This window comes from Pelodiscus sinensis, chromosome 5 (assembly GCF_052426305.1).
Source record: "Pelodiscus sinensis isolate ZL-2025 chromosome 5, ASM5242630v1, whole genome shotgun sequence".
Taxonomy (NCBI): Eukaryota; Metazoa; Chordata; order Testudines; family Trionychidae; genus Pelodiscus; species Pelodiscus sinensis.
Genome location: NC_143056.1, coordinates 63284234 through 63301407, shown reverse-complemented (window position 1 = coordinate 63301407; position 17174 = coordinate 63284234).

Genomic DNA, 17174 nt, shown 5'->3' with positions numbered 1-17174 from the left:
AATCTGGTAGTCCATCATTGCCAATGAGCAGGGCTGCCAGTGGGGGCGAGTGGAAAAGGAGGTAGTTGCCCCAGGGCCTGGTGCTTAAATAAGCCTGGGGCTCCTGGCTACCACTGTTGCTACCACAGTAGAAGTAGAGGCTGGAGTTCTAAGCCCTTTAAATCACTACCAGAGCTCCGCCCCCTTCCACCTGAGGCCCCACCCCTTCTGGGGACCCCAGAGCCGAGTTTTTCCCCACCTTGACCAGGGCCCCAGCAAGTCGATTGCCAGCCCTGCCAGTCAGAAAACTAATGAAAAAGAAGGGCATTGGTATGTTAACTGTGGAAGAATTAAAACACATCCAAACCCAGGCTCACTGACATTTAAGAAGGAGAAAAAGACAATTATAGATTTAGGTTTTGCAGCCTGAAACTGGTTTTCTCAGGCTCCAGGAGGGGAAAAAAAAGACCTGGTATATATTTAGAAGTCAACACATTGCTCCCTTAGGGCAAACATTCTGTGTGTTCATTTCAGGTGACTGATGCATAAGTACCAACACTGGTTAGGATTCAGTGCATCAGTGAATCACTGCAGAGCAAGAAATTCATAATCTGGTCTGGCATGATACATAGAAGCAGATTGTAACTGAAATAACTATCTTCAGTGTTATCTATCAACACACAAGCCAGGGATGTGCATGGATTGGAAGATGTGTTTGTGTTATTAAGAAATGGATTGTACTGTGCAGAAATTGCTGACCGCGAGATAGTACAGGGAGTCCTAAGACAGGAGGAACTTTGGCTCATTTCCATCCAATCTGTTTTCTTGCGTCAGCCCTCTGCTTGGCATTGCTTGACTGTGTTTTATGTACTGGGCTAGATCCACAAGCGATGTAAATCAGCATCAGTCCATTGACTGCAGTGGATCTACATGGATTTTCTCTTGCCAAGAAGCTGGCTCAGTGTCTCTAGCGAGACTGAGTGCAATTCTTAAAGCAGCAGTAATGCTCTTCAGGCCTGCATATTGACAGGAGAATACATATTGCTATAAACCATTTGCCTTTGGCTAGTTTAAACAACCAAGCAGGAAAAATATTGCCAAGGCTTCTGGATAAAGGACTGGATGATATGAAATGAAGTGGGAAAGGAGGGAAGTGGGAGCTACATCCAAAGGTCATAGACCTTCCTTGGGGATTTTGACAGACTTGTACAGCCAAATACATTTCAGTCTGTCCTGAAGGGAAAACAATAGCAACAAAGGGCAAAGGTTCACTGGTGATGTCACAGTGTCTTTTTCTAACCTAACTTTAGTAACTCTAGTGCAAGTGTAATGTGTTGATTGACAGTCTTGGTGACCAATGCCCTATGCAGCAGCACAGACTTCCCACACTGTCCTGCCACTGGGTGTCCATCATAATGATGCCTTGTGTCTGGTTAGCACTCTGCAAATAACAAATAATTAATAACTTGGGTGATCCACCCATAAGAGTGAGAGGGGAGTCCAGACTTCTGACCCAGCCAATCAGTAGTCTGCTCATAGATATTGCTCACACAGGTACCAGTTAGTGACAACTGTGTGTGTGTAGTTTTTGTGATGTTGCATGTCAGTGCAAGAACTAGCTTGAAACCAACTCATTGCACATAGATCACACGACTAGCCATGAGCTAGTAATTAATTATAATCACCTATAACCTAACCTGAAACTGACTGCTGATCTAATCATGAAAAACTCCATGTAACCTATTAGTAATCCCCTGTGTTGATTAATATGTGACAACTCATTGTTTTACATGAAAAGCCTGTAAAGAAACCAGTCCTCTTGGAATCTGTTTACTTCTACACAGAAATATCCCAATCGTTGTACTTGTTCATTGAGGCTGTGTCCAGACTCAGGGTTTTTTTTCGAAAAAAGTAGCCTTTTTTCGAAAAAACTTCACCTGCGTCTAGACTGCAGCCGCGTTCTTTCGAAATTAAATCGAAAGAACGCGGCTTTTCTTTCGACGGTGGTAAACCTCATTTCACGAGGAAGAACGCCTTCTTTCGAAAGTGCTCTTTCGAAAGAAGGCGTTCTTGAATGTAAATAGGGCTTCTTCGAAAGAGAGCATCCAGACTCACTGGGTGCTTTCTTTCGAAAAAGCGGCTTGCTTTTTCGAAAGTTCTGCGTGCAGTCTAGACGCTCTCTTTCGAAAGAGGCTTGCAGTCTAGACATAACCTGACTTTCTTTGCCCTTCTCTCCCCCTCAAGGAGTTCGTGCAGTTTCAGACCTGCTCCTGTAGTGTAGACCATCAATTACTTGGACGTGCCAGTGTTGCTCTGACCACCTAGTGATAGTTACTTTGTCTTGGACCTGTTATTTCTTAGTCAGCCAGACCACATCTGTGTCCTTAGTGTTTACTGTACCTGACTGATCACCCCTTCAGGCACTGATCCTGTCCTGGCTCCCTCAGAGGCATTATGTGTTTGAGCAGTCCTGGAGATTACAGTTCTGTGAATGAAAATGGGAACTTTGTACTTCTTATTTTTTCACTCTCCAGTGCCCGAATGTAATTTCTTCCTAATGAAAAGGAGGACGAACTGATTTTGAAGGGATTTGTCTTAGTTAATGTAAAGGCAGCCACACAATGACTTATTTGCAAGTTAGAATGCTCCATTCCAGTAACACCACTAAAACCAATGGGCCAGTAGAAGCAATTAGGATAATCAGATCTTCAGCTGGTGTAAATAGTTCTAGATCCTTTGACTTCAGTGAAGCTATGTCCCCTGAATGATGCAGCCGAGGGCATTACCGTAGGGCCTAGTGTCAGCAGTAGGGGTCAGCCCCCCCCCTGCACTCACCTCAGTAGTGGGAAGTGGAGTGGCCCAGTCTCTGCCCACTCTGCTCCCCTGGCTCCCAGCCATGTCATTCAGGGGAGCAGAGCGGGCTGGGGCAGGGTTGCTCCATTTCCTGGCACACTGGTGAAGTGGAGCTACCTGACTGGGAGATGGCAGAGTGGAGCAGGTTGGGGCTGAGTTGCTCCACTTCCTACAGCTCCCACCACTGCAGGTGAGTGCAGGGGCAAGCCCAACCCATACTGCTGGCCACAGGCTCCTCTGATAATGCCCCAGGCTACCTGGGGCCCCATGGAGCCCCCTAAAACGCAGGGCCCAGGGCAGACATCCTGAATCGTCCTATGGCTCTGCCCCCTGCATTCCCGGATCCAGTGGGAAGAAAGCGGGGTGTGAGTTGGAGTGCAGCTTATAGTGCTGCATAATTGGAGGGACTGTTGGTGATAGTTGCTGCCTTTGTTTTGTTAATGCTGTTACTGTTCTGTTAAGTCTTTATAAGTTCCCTTATATAGGTGGCCCAGGCAAGAAGGGTTTACACTTGTCAGACTGTTTTATTTGACACTGTGAGATCTGTGCGTCACCCCACAGGCCTGTCATAAACCTCTGCCAGACAGTGAAAAGTTCAAGACCCCAGAAAAGGCAAAGGACCTTCCCTGCACTGGGGGCAGAAAATTTGTTGTGTAGAGTTGGACTTTTGTAAGGGGAAGATTTTTTTCTTTTGTCATAATGCTGAAGCACTAATGTACAGAGCCACCACGAAGAGACAATAGACCACTGCTGGGAAACGGATGCAATAAACATCCAGACATCACAAGGAAGCTGCTCTTTCATAGGGTCCCTTCACTTGTACCATATCACGTCCTTCATTGTCTGCATATCCCATGTGGTTCTTGCTTTACAACCTTTGTCTGTGTTGGGACATGAGTGAGTAACTGGACACAGTACCCAATGTGTTCAATATTTTGTCAGCTAACGCGACTGCAGACAATCTGTAAATTGAGATCTAGGACAGGCCCGCCCATGGGGAGAAGCAAAGGGGTAAATGCCCTGGGCCTCAGTGGCAGTGCCCAAAGCCCGGAGCCCTTTAAATTGTTACCACCTTGCCCAATGGCCTGCCATGACTGTCAGCTCTCCTGGTTCGGAGAGATACAGGTTAAGGATCAAGGGCCCTTAAGTGATTATGGATACTTTAAAGGGAATAAGCATAAGAGAGAGATGAGATGTTGGGATTGTACAAATGTCAAAAAACTGTTTTACTGAGGTGTGGCAGATAGTACAGAGATTTCCAACCTTTTTTATACCGGGGACTGGCAAACCCATTGGGTGCGTCTAGACTGGCAAGATTTTGTGCAAAAGCAGGTGCTTTTGCGCAAAAACTTGCCAGCTGTCTACACTGGCCGCTTGAATTTGCGCAAGAGCACTGACTTTGTAATGTACAAAATCAGTGCTTCTTGCGCAAATACTTTCATGCTCCCACTTTGGGGAAAAAGCCCTCTTGCGCAAGAATACTTGCGCAACAGGGCCAGTGTAGACAGGGAAGAACTGTTTTGCGTAAAAAAGCCCCAATGGCTAAAATGGCAATCGGGGCTTTCTTGCGCAAAATCGCGTCTAGACTGGCCATGGATGCTTTTGCGCAAAAGCACTTTTTGCTAAAAGCATCCTTGCCAATCTAGACGCTCTTGCAGAAATACTTTTAACTGAAAAACTTTTCCGTTAAAAGTATTTCTACAAAATCATGCCAGTCTAGACGTAGCCATTCACAAACTTTTGGTGGACTGGTAACATTTTATTTGCATTTTTGCATATTTGTTTTACAAAAAATGAATATGCAAATAGAATGCTACTGGTCTGTCAAAAGCCCCAGTCTCCAGAGTGTGTCTCAGTGCCAGCCCTAACTCCTAAAACCCCCCCAGTGCCAGCCACTGACCTCAGAGTCCCACTGCACCCAACCGCCCCAGAGCCCTCCTAGGTGTCAGCCCCCAGGCCCCAATATTAGCCCTGTCCACATAGCCCCCCAGTGCCAGCCCTGCCCCCCACTACTAGCCCCACCCCCAAAGCACCCCAGTACCAACTGCTAACCCTGGATTCCCCAGTGCCTCAGTGTCAGCCCCCACCTCTTAGAGCCCCCCACACTTTAGAGTTCTCTATTACTAGCTCCATCCCCAGAGCCCCCCAGTGTTAGCTTCCCCCCAGAACTCCCAGTGTCAGCCCCCCACCTCTTAGAGCCCCTATTCCCAGAGCCCCTCAGCATTAGCCCCACCCCCTAGCCCTGCGCTGCTTCCTAACTGAGTGCTGCTGCCTGGGTTGCGGCCTCTCTAAGGCTGCCATGCCGAGCTCTTCATGGCCCTCCCGCTGCGCAGAGAACTGCTCTTTCATCTCCAGGAAGAGACCCCAGCTCTGGTTGGGTGAGAGGCGAGGCAGGGCATGCCTCTCCCAACAGCCGTAGCAGGAATGGCATACTCCAGCCCCAGCCCCCAGAGCTGCCGCAGCCTGGCAGCCAGAGGTCCATGCCCCAGCTGTGGGTCACAAACTGGCAGTTGGGAACCACTGCTATAATAGGCCCTGGGATTATTCCTATAGACTGTGTCTAGACTGGCAAGATTTTCCGCAAAATCATCTGCTTTTGCGGAAAAACTTGCCAGCTGTCTACACTGGCCGCTTGAATTTCCGGAAAAGCACTGACTATCTCATGTAAGATCATCAGTGCTTTTCCGGAAATACTATGCTGCTCCCGTTCGGGCAAAAGTCTTTTTCCGAAAGACTTTTGCGCAAAAGGGCCAGTGTAGACAGCACAGTACTGTTTTCCGCAAAAAAGCCCCGATGGCGAAAATGGCGATCGGGGCTTTTTTGCAGAAAACCACGTCTAGATTGGCCACAGACGCTTTTCCGCAAAAAGTGCTTTTGTGGAAAAGCATCTTGCCAATCTAGACGCGCTTTTCCGAAAATGCTTTTAGCAGAAAACTTTTCCGTTAAAAGCATTTTTGGAAAATCATACCAGTGTAGACGTAGCCATACTGTACTTAGATACTGGTATGCATTAGGGATTGTATTCAAGCTCCATGGGGAACAGTCTCTGAGCTTCAGTCAGGAACTAAAATCTGTGGGGTGTAATTAATGCAAATTCTGAGACTGGCAAGCAACTCTGAAGAATTCCTCCCCCCTTGGGAATTGCATATCCAGGTTCAGGCCAGGTTCAAGAGACCCAGGAGACAAAGAAAGGGTTCTTGGTATAAATGGTAAGCCTGAACTGGTAGGGGGGGACCCTCATTTGATCCTCAAACTGGTTTTAAACTGTAACCAAGAGGGTAAAATTCTGTGGGAAGCTCTCCTAGGATAGGAACTTGTATGGCTGCCAACTTTCGGGTTGCAGAAAACTGAATATTCAGGCCCCATCCCCTGCGTCTTCCTGAGATCCTGCCTCTGCAACACCCCTTCTCAGAGGCCCTCCCTCCACTCACTTCACTGTTACATTTGTAGAACTAAAACTAGCAGACTCTTGTTTGGTGGATAAGGCAATATGCTGCATTTATTGTGAAGGCAAAATTCATCACTGTCCCTCACTACTAAAATAGTCCACCACATATACACCCTCATTTACACAGTTCTACAGATTGGATATAATTATCAGCCATGCTATTCCACTGGCCAGGTGGTCTAGACATGAAGAGGGGAGCTGGGTCATGTCAGTGCTCACTGATGTTCCTGGAAGATGATTGTAGAACTGAAAGTCCCAATGCTATAGTTTTACATCTTGTTATGTGTGTTAGAGCCTGTCTTTACCCTCTCCCCAGGGCACAATATGACCATGAGTCATCAGTTAACAGCAGATGGGACTTTGATCTTCTTTTCTTGATGGGACTTTTGACTCTTTCTTGGGTGGGTTCTCTTACAGGGCTCACTTGCATTGTTCTTCAGCCATCAAGGTGGTGCTGGCATCTGGTTCTCCAGATAGCTTGATTTAGGAGACTAATCCCATGGCACACACAAACATTCACACTTCTAAATGAGATTACAGACACACCTAACTTTAAACAGAGTCAAGACCTTACAAACTGGGGTTTCAGTTACAATATGGAGTTACTTCAAGTAACAATGTACTATCCATTTAAAATGAAGCTTCTATTACAATATGGAGTTAGAATCATAACACACTAGATCTGGAAGGGACCTCGTCATTGAGTCCAGTCCCCTGCCCTCATGCCAGGACCGAGTACCATCTCTAATAGATGAAACAAAATACAGGACTATGTAGCACTTTAAAGACTAACAAGATGGTTTATTAGATGATGAGCTTTCGTGGGCCAGACCCACTTCTAATCATCATCTAATAAACCATCTTGTTAGTCTTTAAAGTGCTACATAGTCCTGCATTTTGTTTCAGCTACACCAGACTAACACGGCTACATTTCTATCACATCTCTAATAGATATCTATCTAACTTGCTCTTAAATATTTCCAGTGTTGGAGATTCCACAACATCCGTAGGCAATTCATTCCAGTGTTTATCCACCCTGACAGTTAGGAAGTTTTTCCTGATGTCCAGCCTAAACTTCCTCTGCTGCAACTTAAACCCATTGCTTCTTGTCCTACCATCAGAGGCCAAAGAGAACAATTTTTCACCGTCCTCCTTGTAAAACCCTTTTAGGTACTTGAAAACAGCTATCATGTCCCCTCTTAGTCTTCTCTTCTTTAAATTAAACAAGCTCAATTCTTTCAGTCTTCCTTCATAGGTCATGTTTTCTAGACCTTTAATCATTTTTGTTGCTCTTCTCTGGACCTTCTCCAATTTCTCCAAAACTTTCTTGAAATGTGATGCCTAGAACTGGACTCAGGGATTGTCTACACTACAGCGCTAATTCGAACTAACTTAGTTAATTAGTTAAGTCGAACTAAGCTAATTCGAACTAGCGCATCTAGAACTAAAAACTAGTTCGAATTAGCGTTTTGCTAATTCGAACTAGCGCGTCCACACTGATTGGACGCAGGGGGGCATTTAAGGGCGGCTGAAACTGGTTCTGGCACGGCATCAGGTTAGTAGTTGCTTTGTGTGGCTGCTGTCTGAGGCTATCTGAGGCTCGTGCTTAAAGGGACCCCCCCTGGACAGCCAGTTCTCAGTTTTTCCACTTGCTTGCCAACCTCGCCAAGGGACAGCAAAGCGTTTTTCTCTGCGCCCGTCTGTTTCGGTGCTTCCCTTCGGGGATGCCGCCACAGGTGGCAACATGGAGCCAGAGCTTGCCCTGCACTTTCTGGTGCAATTTATGGACTTGCTGCTGCAAGCCTGCCAGCAATGGCTGGAGGCTGCCTGGTTCCACCTGGTGCACGTCAGCCCCCTGCCTCTCCACCTGGCCACCCTGGGGGCCATGGAGCAGGGCGCCGGCATGCCCCGCCGCATCTGGCGTCTGGACACCAGTAGTAACTGGTGGGACCGCATCGTCCTGGAGCGTTGGGGAGACCAACAGTGGACCCAGAACTTCAGGATGAAGAGGGACACCTTCCTGGAGCTCTGCAAGTGGCTTGCCCCTGCTCTGCGCAGAAGGGACACTCGCATGAGGCCCTCCATCCCCCTCCAGAAGCGTGTGGCCATCGCCCTCTGGAAGCTCTCCACGCCGGACAGCTACTGATCCCTCGGGAACCAGTTCGGCGTGGGGAGATCCACCGTTGGAGCAGTGCTCATGCAGGTACGGCACTCGCCGGCCACTGGGCCGGGGGCGAAGGGGCTGCAAGAAGGGGATGGGCCGTCCCAGGGAAAACGGGGGGGCGGGAGGGAGGAGGCAAAAGTGCCCCGCACCGGAGGGGCCGGTCTCTCCCGGCCGCACTACACGCCACCCGGGGGGGTTGCTCCCGGGAGTGGGATGCGGGGCACTGCCAGGGCACGAACACTCCCAGCCACCCGGGAGCCCCACTGATTCGCGCTTTGCTGTGTCTCTCTCCGCAGGTGGTCAAGGCCATCAACCGGGTGCTGCTCCGCAGGGTGGTCCGCTTCGCCGATCCGGACGCTGTCATCCGGGGGTTCGGCGCCCTCGGCTTCCCCAACTGCGGGGGGGCCATCGACGGGACGCACATCCCCATCCGTGCCCCGGAACACCAGGCCTCCCAGTACGTGAACTGCTAGGGGTACTTCTCCGTCCTCCTGCAGGCCGTGTGTGACCACTGGGGACAGTTCATGGACATTAATGTGGGCTGGTCTGGCAAGGCACACGACACATGGGTGTACCGCAACTCCTCCGTGTGCCAGAGGCTGCAGGCCGGGACCTTCTTCCCCGACCGCCACATCAGGGTTGGGGATGTGGACTGGCCCGTCTGCCTGGTGGGGGATGCGGCCTACCCCCTACAGCCCTGGCTCATGAAGCCCTACACGGGGCACCTCAACCCCTCCCGCCAGGCCTTCAATGCGAAGCTGACCAGGGCCCGCATCATCATTGAGGGGGCCTTCGGGTGACTGAAAGCCCGACTTAGGTGCCTCCTCACCCGCCTCGAACTCGCCGAGCACAACATCCCTCCCATGATGGCAGCATGTTCTGTGCTGCACAATTTGTGCGAGAGGAAGGGGGAGGCTTTCCTGCCAGCCTGGATGGCTGAGGCTGACCGCATGGCTGGCCAGTACGCTCAGCCCTGCACCGCTGCCATCCGGGAAGCCCAGCGGGGGACCGTCCGGATCCAGGAAGCCCTGCGGGAGAGCTTCCAGGTGGAGGAGGAGGACTGAACTCTCCCTGCATGCCCCACTGGGGCCTTCTTCCACCCTCCCCCCCTTCCCCTTTCCCCTCCCTAACCTCCCTTCCTAATGTCAAATAAAGACACCTGTTTTGGCCAAAAAAACCTCTCTTTATTTTACATAACTGGGGTGGGGGGAGTGAGGAGTGAGGGTGGGAGAGGGGAGGGGGAAACCTGGGAGGAGGGAGCTGGAAGGGGGTGGAAGGGGAGGAAGGGAAGGGAAATCTCAGGCTTGGGGGTCCGGCTGGCTCTCCCGTCTCGCAACACTGCGGGTGCGGGGACCTCGGGGGGTAGCGGGTGTGGAGGGTGGGGCAGGAGGGACGGGGGGTGCGAAGGAAGTGGGAGAGGGAGCAGGGACAGCAGAGGGAGCAGGGGCAGCAGGGGTGGGAGGAGGAGCGAGAGCTGCGGCAGGTGGAGGCCTCCCCGGCCTCGGACGACACAGGAGATGTTGTCTGTGGGGTTCCTCAGGGGTCCTGGGTCCTGGGCAGGCTCCTGGCTCGCGGCATCCTCCGGCTCCTCCTCCTCGGTGTCCAGGACCAGTCCCTCTGCCCTGGGGTCGATGACCACCCGGGGGGCATGGACGGCGTGAGCCCCCAGGATGCGGTCCAGGGCCTGAAAGTGGGGGCAGGCCTCCGGGTCGGCCCTTGGCAGGCAGGCCCAGGAGTAGGACTGCCGCAGGTCCTTTATTTTGCAGCGGACCTGCTCCCGGGTCCGCTGGTGGCCTCTGGCGGCCAGGCTGTGAGCCATGCGGCGGTAGACAGCTGCATTCCTGTGGCTAGTGCGGAGATTGTGGACATTGGAGGCTTCCCCCCAAACCTCGATGAGGTCCACGATCTCCGCACTAGACCAAGTGGGCGCCCGCCTCTTGTAGCCCCGGGCAGGCTCCTGGGAGCCGCCAGGCTGGTCCCGGGAAAAGGGGGAGGGCTGGGTGGCATCGGGTGGCTGGCTCATGGTGTGGCAGGTGCAGGGTCTGCTGGCTGGGTGTTGGCAGCCTTGCAACTGGCACAAACTGTGAAGCCAGCCCGTGGCCCTTTAAGGGCTCTGGGGCTGGGAGGGGGGCAGACAAGTTTCCCTGGTGTTGGCCAGAGTGGCCACCAGGACAAGTTGGGGAGGGCTAGCCTCCCACTAGTTCGAATTAAGTGGCTACACAGCCCTTAATTCGAACTAGCTAATTCGAACTAGACGTTAGTCCTCGTAGAATGAGGTTTACCTAGTTCGAACTAAGCGCTCCGCTAGTTCGAATTAATTCCGAACTAATGAATCGCTAATGTAGCGCCTATCAAAGTTAATTCAAACTAACGTCTGTTAGTTCGAATTAACTTTGTAGTGTAGACATACCCTCAGTACTCCAATTGAGGCCTAAGCCGCTCAGAGTAGAGCAGAAGAATCACTTCTCGTGTCTTGCTCACAACATTCCTGTTAATGCATCCCAGAATCATGTTTGCTTTTTTTTTTTTGCACCAGTGTCATCACATTGTTGAGTCATATTTACCTTGTGGTTTACTATAGTCTATGACCCAGAGATCCTTTTTGCATTACTCCTTCCTAGACAGCCAGTTCTCATTCTGTATGCGTGAAACTGATTGCTCCTTACTAAGTGGAGTACTTTGCATTCGTCCTTATTGAACTTCAGCCTATTTACCTCCGACCATTGCTCCAATTTGTTCAGATCATTTTGAATTATGACCCTATCCTCCAAAGCACTTGCAATCCCTCCCATTTTGGTATCATTTGCAAACTGAATAAGCGTACTCTCTATGACAATATCTAAATCGTTGATGAAGATATTGAACAGAAGAGGTCCCAAAATTGACCCCTGTGGAGCCCCACTTGTTATGCCCTTCCAGCATGATTGTGAACTGTTAATAACTACTCTCTGAGAATGGTTATCCAGCCAGTTATGCAGTTTAAAATGAGGTTTCAAATTCATCCAAAAGTGGTTACAATTAACGAAGTTACGTAATGTTTTATTGGTAGATATACTTAATCAAAAGGCGATTTAATTCTTCAACCCTACACCATCTCCCCTCCCTCTATCACTTGCTCTCCCCCACCCTTGCTCATTTTCACCATATTTGGCAGGGAATTGGAGTGTAGGAGGGGGTGTGAACTCTGGGGTGTGGGCCAAAGTGAAATGTTTGGAGTATGGGGGGCTCCAGGCTGGAGCAGGGAGATGGGATGTAGGGCGGATGTGGGCTCTGGCGTGGGGTGTGGCTCTGGTGTGGGGATGGGACCGAATGGTTCACAGAAGGGGAGGGGATGCAGGCTCTGGGAGGGAGTTTGAGTGTGAGACGGGGCTCAGGGCTGGGACAGAGGGTTGTAGTGCAAGACTCTTGGTGGTACTTACCTCAGAGGCTGGCTCCCAGAAATGGCAGCATTTCCCTCCAGATCCCAGGCGGAGGTGGGGCAGAACACAGGGAATTGCAGGAGAGAGCCAGAGGGTGGACCATGGGTGGGCCACATCAGGCTGTTTGGAGAGGCACAGCCACCCCCAGCCTATGATGCCCACCACTCATGTATGCACACCCACTTTCTCTCTCGTTATATAAAGAAGGCTTTGCAATTTGTACCTTCAGTTAAAAGTTTTTGTGCTCTAAGCATGTACTCACTAGGCTGACTCTTATGTCCTGATGCTGAGTATATGTCCGTTTCAATAGACAAGAGTTCAGGAGTTGTGATATCTTTTGGGGGAGACCATTTTCATAGACACACACAAGCCCATTTCTTTATAGTTTAAGATCTAGTATCTGTAATGGGAAAGGTTCTGAGACTTTTAACCTCTGCAGTAATAACAGACATGTTGTTTGTGTCTCCAAGCTTGTTTTTACGATGCTATTGAAGGGGAGCTTTGTTTTCATGTAACTCATCATGTGTCTTCCTTGAGTTCATTAAAGTGAACCACTCCAAACTGAAATCTGTTTAGTTCATTATGAAGAAATCACCCTCACAGGCAGTGTGGAATGAGGTAATAGAGAGCATAAGGTCCCATTGGTAGCTGTGGAATTTGTGAGTACAATTATGTCTTTTTATTTCACTATAAAGAGAACATAAGAACGGCCGTACTGGGTCAGACCAAACATCCATCTAGCCCAGTAGCCTGTCTGCCGACAGTGGCCAGTGCCAAGTGCCCTGGAAGGGGCGGACCGAAGACAATGATCAAGCAAATTGTCTCATGCCATCCATCTCCAGCCTCTGACAAACAGAGGCCAGGGACACCATTCCTACTATTACATGAAGTAATTCTTCTTGGTAGTGTCACAGGGTTGGCAGTGGCTCCCATTGTATTCTCTGTGTGGTCCCAAGGTTTTACTTAAAAGTACTGCATGGGATCTTTTTAGGGGGAAAAGGCAAAATGCCACATTTATTGGTAGCATATATCTCAATCAACACTTATCATATGCATATGATATATCTCACACAAGCACACCCTGCCTTGTTGTTGTTACTAATAGTTGCTCCCCCTAACTGCACTGCCCAGGGGAGTTAGGTGGGGGAGGGGTGGAGCCAGGCTTCTGTCAATCCGGATCAGCGCTCCCATGTTGAGAAGATGAAAACCCAGGGTCCCTCTGCAAGACGCCTTAGAATAGATTTATAGTGTCTTCCCTCTCCTGCAGATCTCCATCAGTTAATCATCACATGCATATGCATCATCTGCATATGCATATGCAGTTAGACATCTGTGGCACCTTCTTGTGAGTGGTGTCTCAGTGCTGCCACATTCTCCTTGAAAGAGGGTGCTTCTGAAAGCAGGCACTTGCTGCTGACTCCCAAGGGGTCCATATGTCCAGTCTTCTTTCAATGAGCCCACTTCACAAGTCCCATTGTTCTTCTTTCAGAGGGGTAGCCGTGTTAGTCTGAATCTGACGAAGTGGGTCTTTGCCCACGAAAGCTTATGCTCCTACACTTCAGTTAGTCTATAAGGTGCCACAGGACTCTTCGTCGATTGTTCTTCTTATTGCTCTTCTTGGTTCTGGCTTCCACCCCTCTCCAACCTTTGCAAGTGCCCAGAGGTGCTTGTCTTTCATGCCTTATCCATTCACACCTCATTCACTCAACAGGACAATCAATTAAGCAAAAGGGAGTACAAGATACAAGGTTTCTATGTAAAAAGACTTAATACAAAATTTCTGTGTTCTATATGAAAATATACAAAGTTTCTATATAAAAGGACTTAATGCAACATAGCTAAAGACTTATTGCAATGCTAAAAGGACTTGATACAAAGTTAAAATATAAATTTCAATGTGAAATGATTAATACAGAGATTAACAAGATGTATCTACACCCATCTGGATAAATGAAATTTCTATGAAATTTTAGCTGCATCCTCCATATGTTGTCTCAACACCAAACTCACATATGGACTAAGGTTCTGAATGGTTAACTGGTTAATTGGTAAGCATCACTTTTACTGGGTGATACTTACTGGTTATGGTTAACTCGAATAGCCATGGGCAGGGGGCTACTTCAGCCTGGTGGGGCCTGCCGTGGGCAGGGAGTGTTCCAGCTTGGCCGGAGCAGCCCCTGTCTATGGCAGGGGGGATGCTCTCCCCTGTCTGCCTTCCCCCCCCCCATTTCAGCGGTTACCCAACTAAACACATGATTAAACACTGACTAAACAGGATTTTATATCCCTAACATGGATGTTCTTCAATGATCATGCTGAAGTGTACTAGGGCAGAAAAGTAAGGATCATCATGGCATGTCATAGTGTTCATTGGAAAATGGCACCAGCAACGTAAAAGGTTTGCATCAGACTGCAAAATGGTACTGCTAGAGCCCAGGGCATGGTAGAGCAAAAATGATATGGGCCTGATTCCAGATACTAAATCTGGTTGAATCACTTTCTACTTAGTGTGCCCCTCCCTTCTCTCCAGGGAATAGTTTGCATCCTGTCAAACACAAACTCATACCTGTGGCTTTCCCTGGAAGATGCTGGGGGCTGGATGAAATGGGATTGGAAGTGAAATTCTAGCACTATCACTACATTGTATCACTCATTCTCTGAGTTAAAAAACAGGACTATGTAGCACTTTAAAGACTAACAAGATGGTTTATTAGATGATGAGCTTTTGTGGGCCAGACCCACTTCCTCAGATCAAATAGTGAAAGAAAATAGTCACAACCATATATACCAAAGGATACAATCATTCTCTGAGTGAGACACACTGAAAGGGAGGTTTTTGATCAGCCTGTGATGGGGTGTTCACCCTGCACTTGTGATGAAGGGGTTAATCCTGATGTGAAGGGGGTAATTAACCAGACGGGGCACAGTTGAGGGGATCACATGACTAAGCAATTCACTGATTGAGTAAGGGAGCCCAGCTGAGAATGAACTATCTGGGCTGAATTTATAACACCAGGAAATGGGAAGCATAGGGGCTTGATGGGAAAGTCTGCAATCATTCCCTGGGAGGAGGGAGTTGAGAGGCTTGCAGATCCAGAGAGAAGGGGCGTGCCAGATGGCATGGAAAGGGTTCTGGGAAGTCAGTAAGGTCTAGGAGGGAACAGACCTTGGCTGCTGATTCAAGGGTTCTTGAGCCAGAACCCAGAGCAAAGGGCAGGCCTAGGTTTATGTGCTAGCTGCTGAGGAAGTGGCACTATGTGACAGCAAACAGGAAGATTTGTTAGGATTGTAGACTAAAGACTTTGTATTCCAGAAGGGGAAAACATGGTCAGTGACCTGACTTGACTGGAGGGTTGTCAGAGGCAGCAGCAGCTTGTGGAGGGAGAGAGGGTCTGCTGACAGAGAGGACAGAGCTGGCATGCAGCTACAGGAAAGGATGTCAACCTCATGAAGCTAAGCCCCAGAGGAGCAAAAAGGAGGTGCCGTGCTAGTGGTGAGTACAGCATGGTGTGTCTCAGCTCTATAGTCTTTGCCCACCCAGTCAAGAACTGAAGGATAAATAGTTATTCAGCTCTGAATTTAGCTTTAAAGATATGAACTTGAAAACATCCCCTCTTGGTTCTGGATTGAATGGGAGAAAGTAAAGCTATGGCTGTTGATGATGAATAAAGTGAACATTATTTGTCAAGTATTTCATAGCCTTGTGGGTGGTACCTATGAAATGTCAGTGGTAGGTTCTGTGGTCTTCTTCCCCCAGACATGAATTTTTTTCAGGGGATAGTTTATTGCCCCTTTGATCAGGGCAGTGGGGGTGCATCTACACTGCACCTGGAGCTCAAAATATGATAACATTTTGAGTTAATTTCAGAATTCCTTATTTTGAAATTTGGCACTGTCTGCATAACACTTGTTTTGAAATAACTTGCTATTCTGAAATGTTCCTTATTCCTCATGGCATTGGTTTACAGGGATGTCAGGTATAGTTCAAAATAACGGGTGTGCTCAAAAGATGAGGAATAGCTATTCTGGGATGCCTCTGGTATCCCAAAATAGGCTGCAGTGTAGATGTAGCTGAGGTAACTCAAGGAATTGGCAACAGGTTGCACAGTAGTGAGATAATTGTCCGTAAATGATACGGGGTGGTAGTGACCAAAAGGTACAGTCGGTAAGGTGGCCTATGATAAATGAGTCAGAGTTCAGCTCTCTGAGGTCCCTAAAAAGCATAACTAACCACACAAAGTGCATGGCAGTGGAGAACCAGGCCCACAATAACACTGGAAAAGGGCTTGTAAAGAATGACTTTCTAAAGTGCAGGGGAGGGGTTAGTTGTTCCCTCCATCTCCGATGGGAGGGGAGAATTAGGCAAACTGCATGTTAAAAGCACCTCCTGTGGATTTGCTTTAGGATGTGTCTAAGAGATCCTTGGTTCCCATGAAACCTGTGGCTTCTGTCATGTCCTGTGCAGCGCTGACTCTGGCAATTATCATTCCCCCCCCCCCCCCCTCCCTTGCCCTGTGAAACTTTGGATGCATGCTGCAAAGGCACCACTAACTTTCTGTATGGACCATTCCTGTGTGAACTGTGGCAGCACATGTTCTGGAGGATGGTGATTACCAAGCAGCTGTACCATTCACAATGCGAACATGTGAGATGCGTAAGAATATTACATAGTGATTGTGCTGGCAGGTAATATCTGAGCAGACAAATCATCACCGTGCTAGTCCTTGGGACTGATGACACAGGTGGCTTCAGGATTACGTCAGGCTGGAGAGCCAGCTGAGGCAGTTCTACAGGCCTGGCACTAGGGATGAAGTCTGGCTGAGTCAGCTTCTTGCTTGGTATTTTTTCCTCATGAGGGAAAAGACAAACGTATTTCAAACTGTCATGACCATTGATTGCCTCTCTACCCTGGATGCTCCACTTCACACTGCTCAGTTGAAGTCAGCCTTGCAAGCACTTGAGTCAGGTGTGATGTTCAGCTTGGTATAGCGTGTTCTGCCAAGTGAGAGCTCCTGCCTGCTGCTGCCTGTGGCTGTTATACAAATACCCCTCTGACTTCAAAAAGAGATGTGAACTGCCATCCTCTGAGCCCCAGTGTGATGGGCTGGGTCTGGGCACAGCTGAGGGTGTCCGCTCAGGGCGAATTGCTCAAATTTGGGGCTCTTACAGCCCCCAGACTGGAGACCTTCCCAAACAGGCCACAAACCAGTCCCACAAAGCACTTCAGCTGCCTGCCTGAAGCCTCATGAGCAAAACCCCTCCTACACCTCAGCAATATCCGTGCTCCAGATGGCCCCGGGCCTCCAAGAAA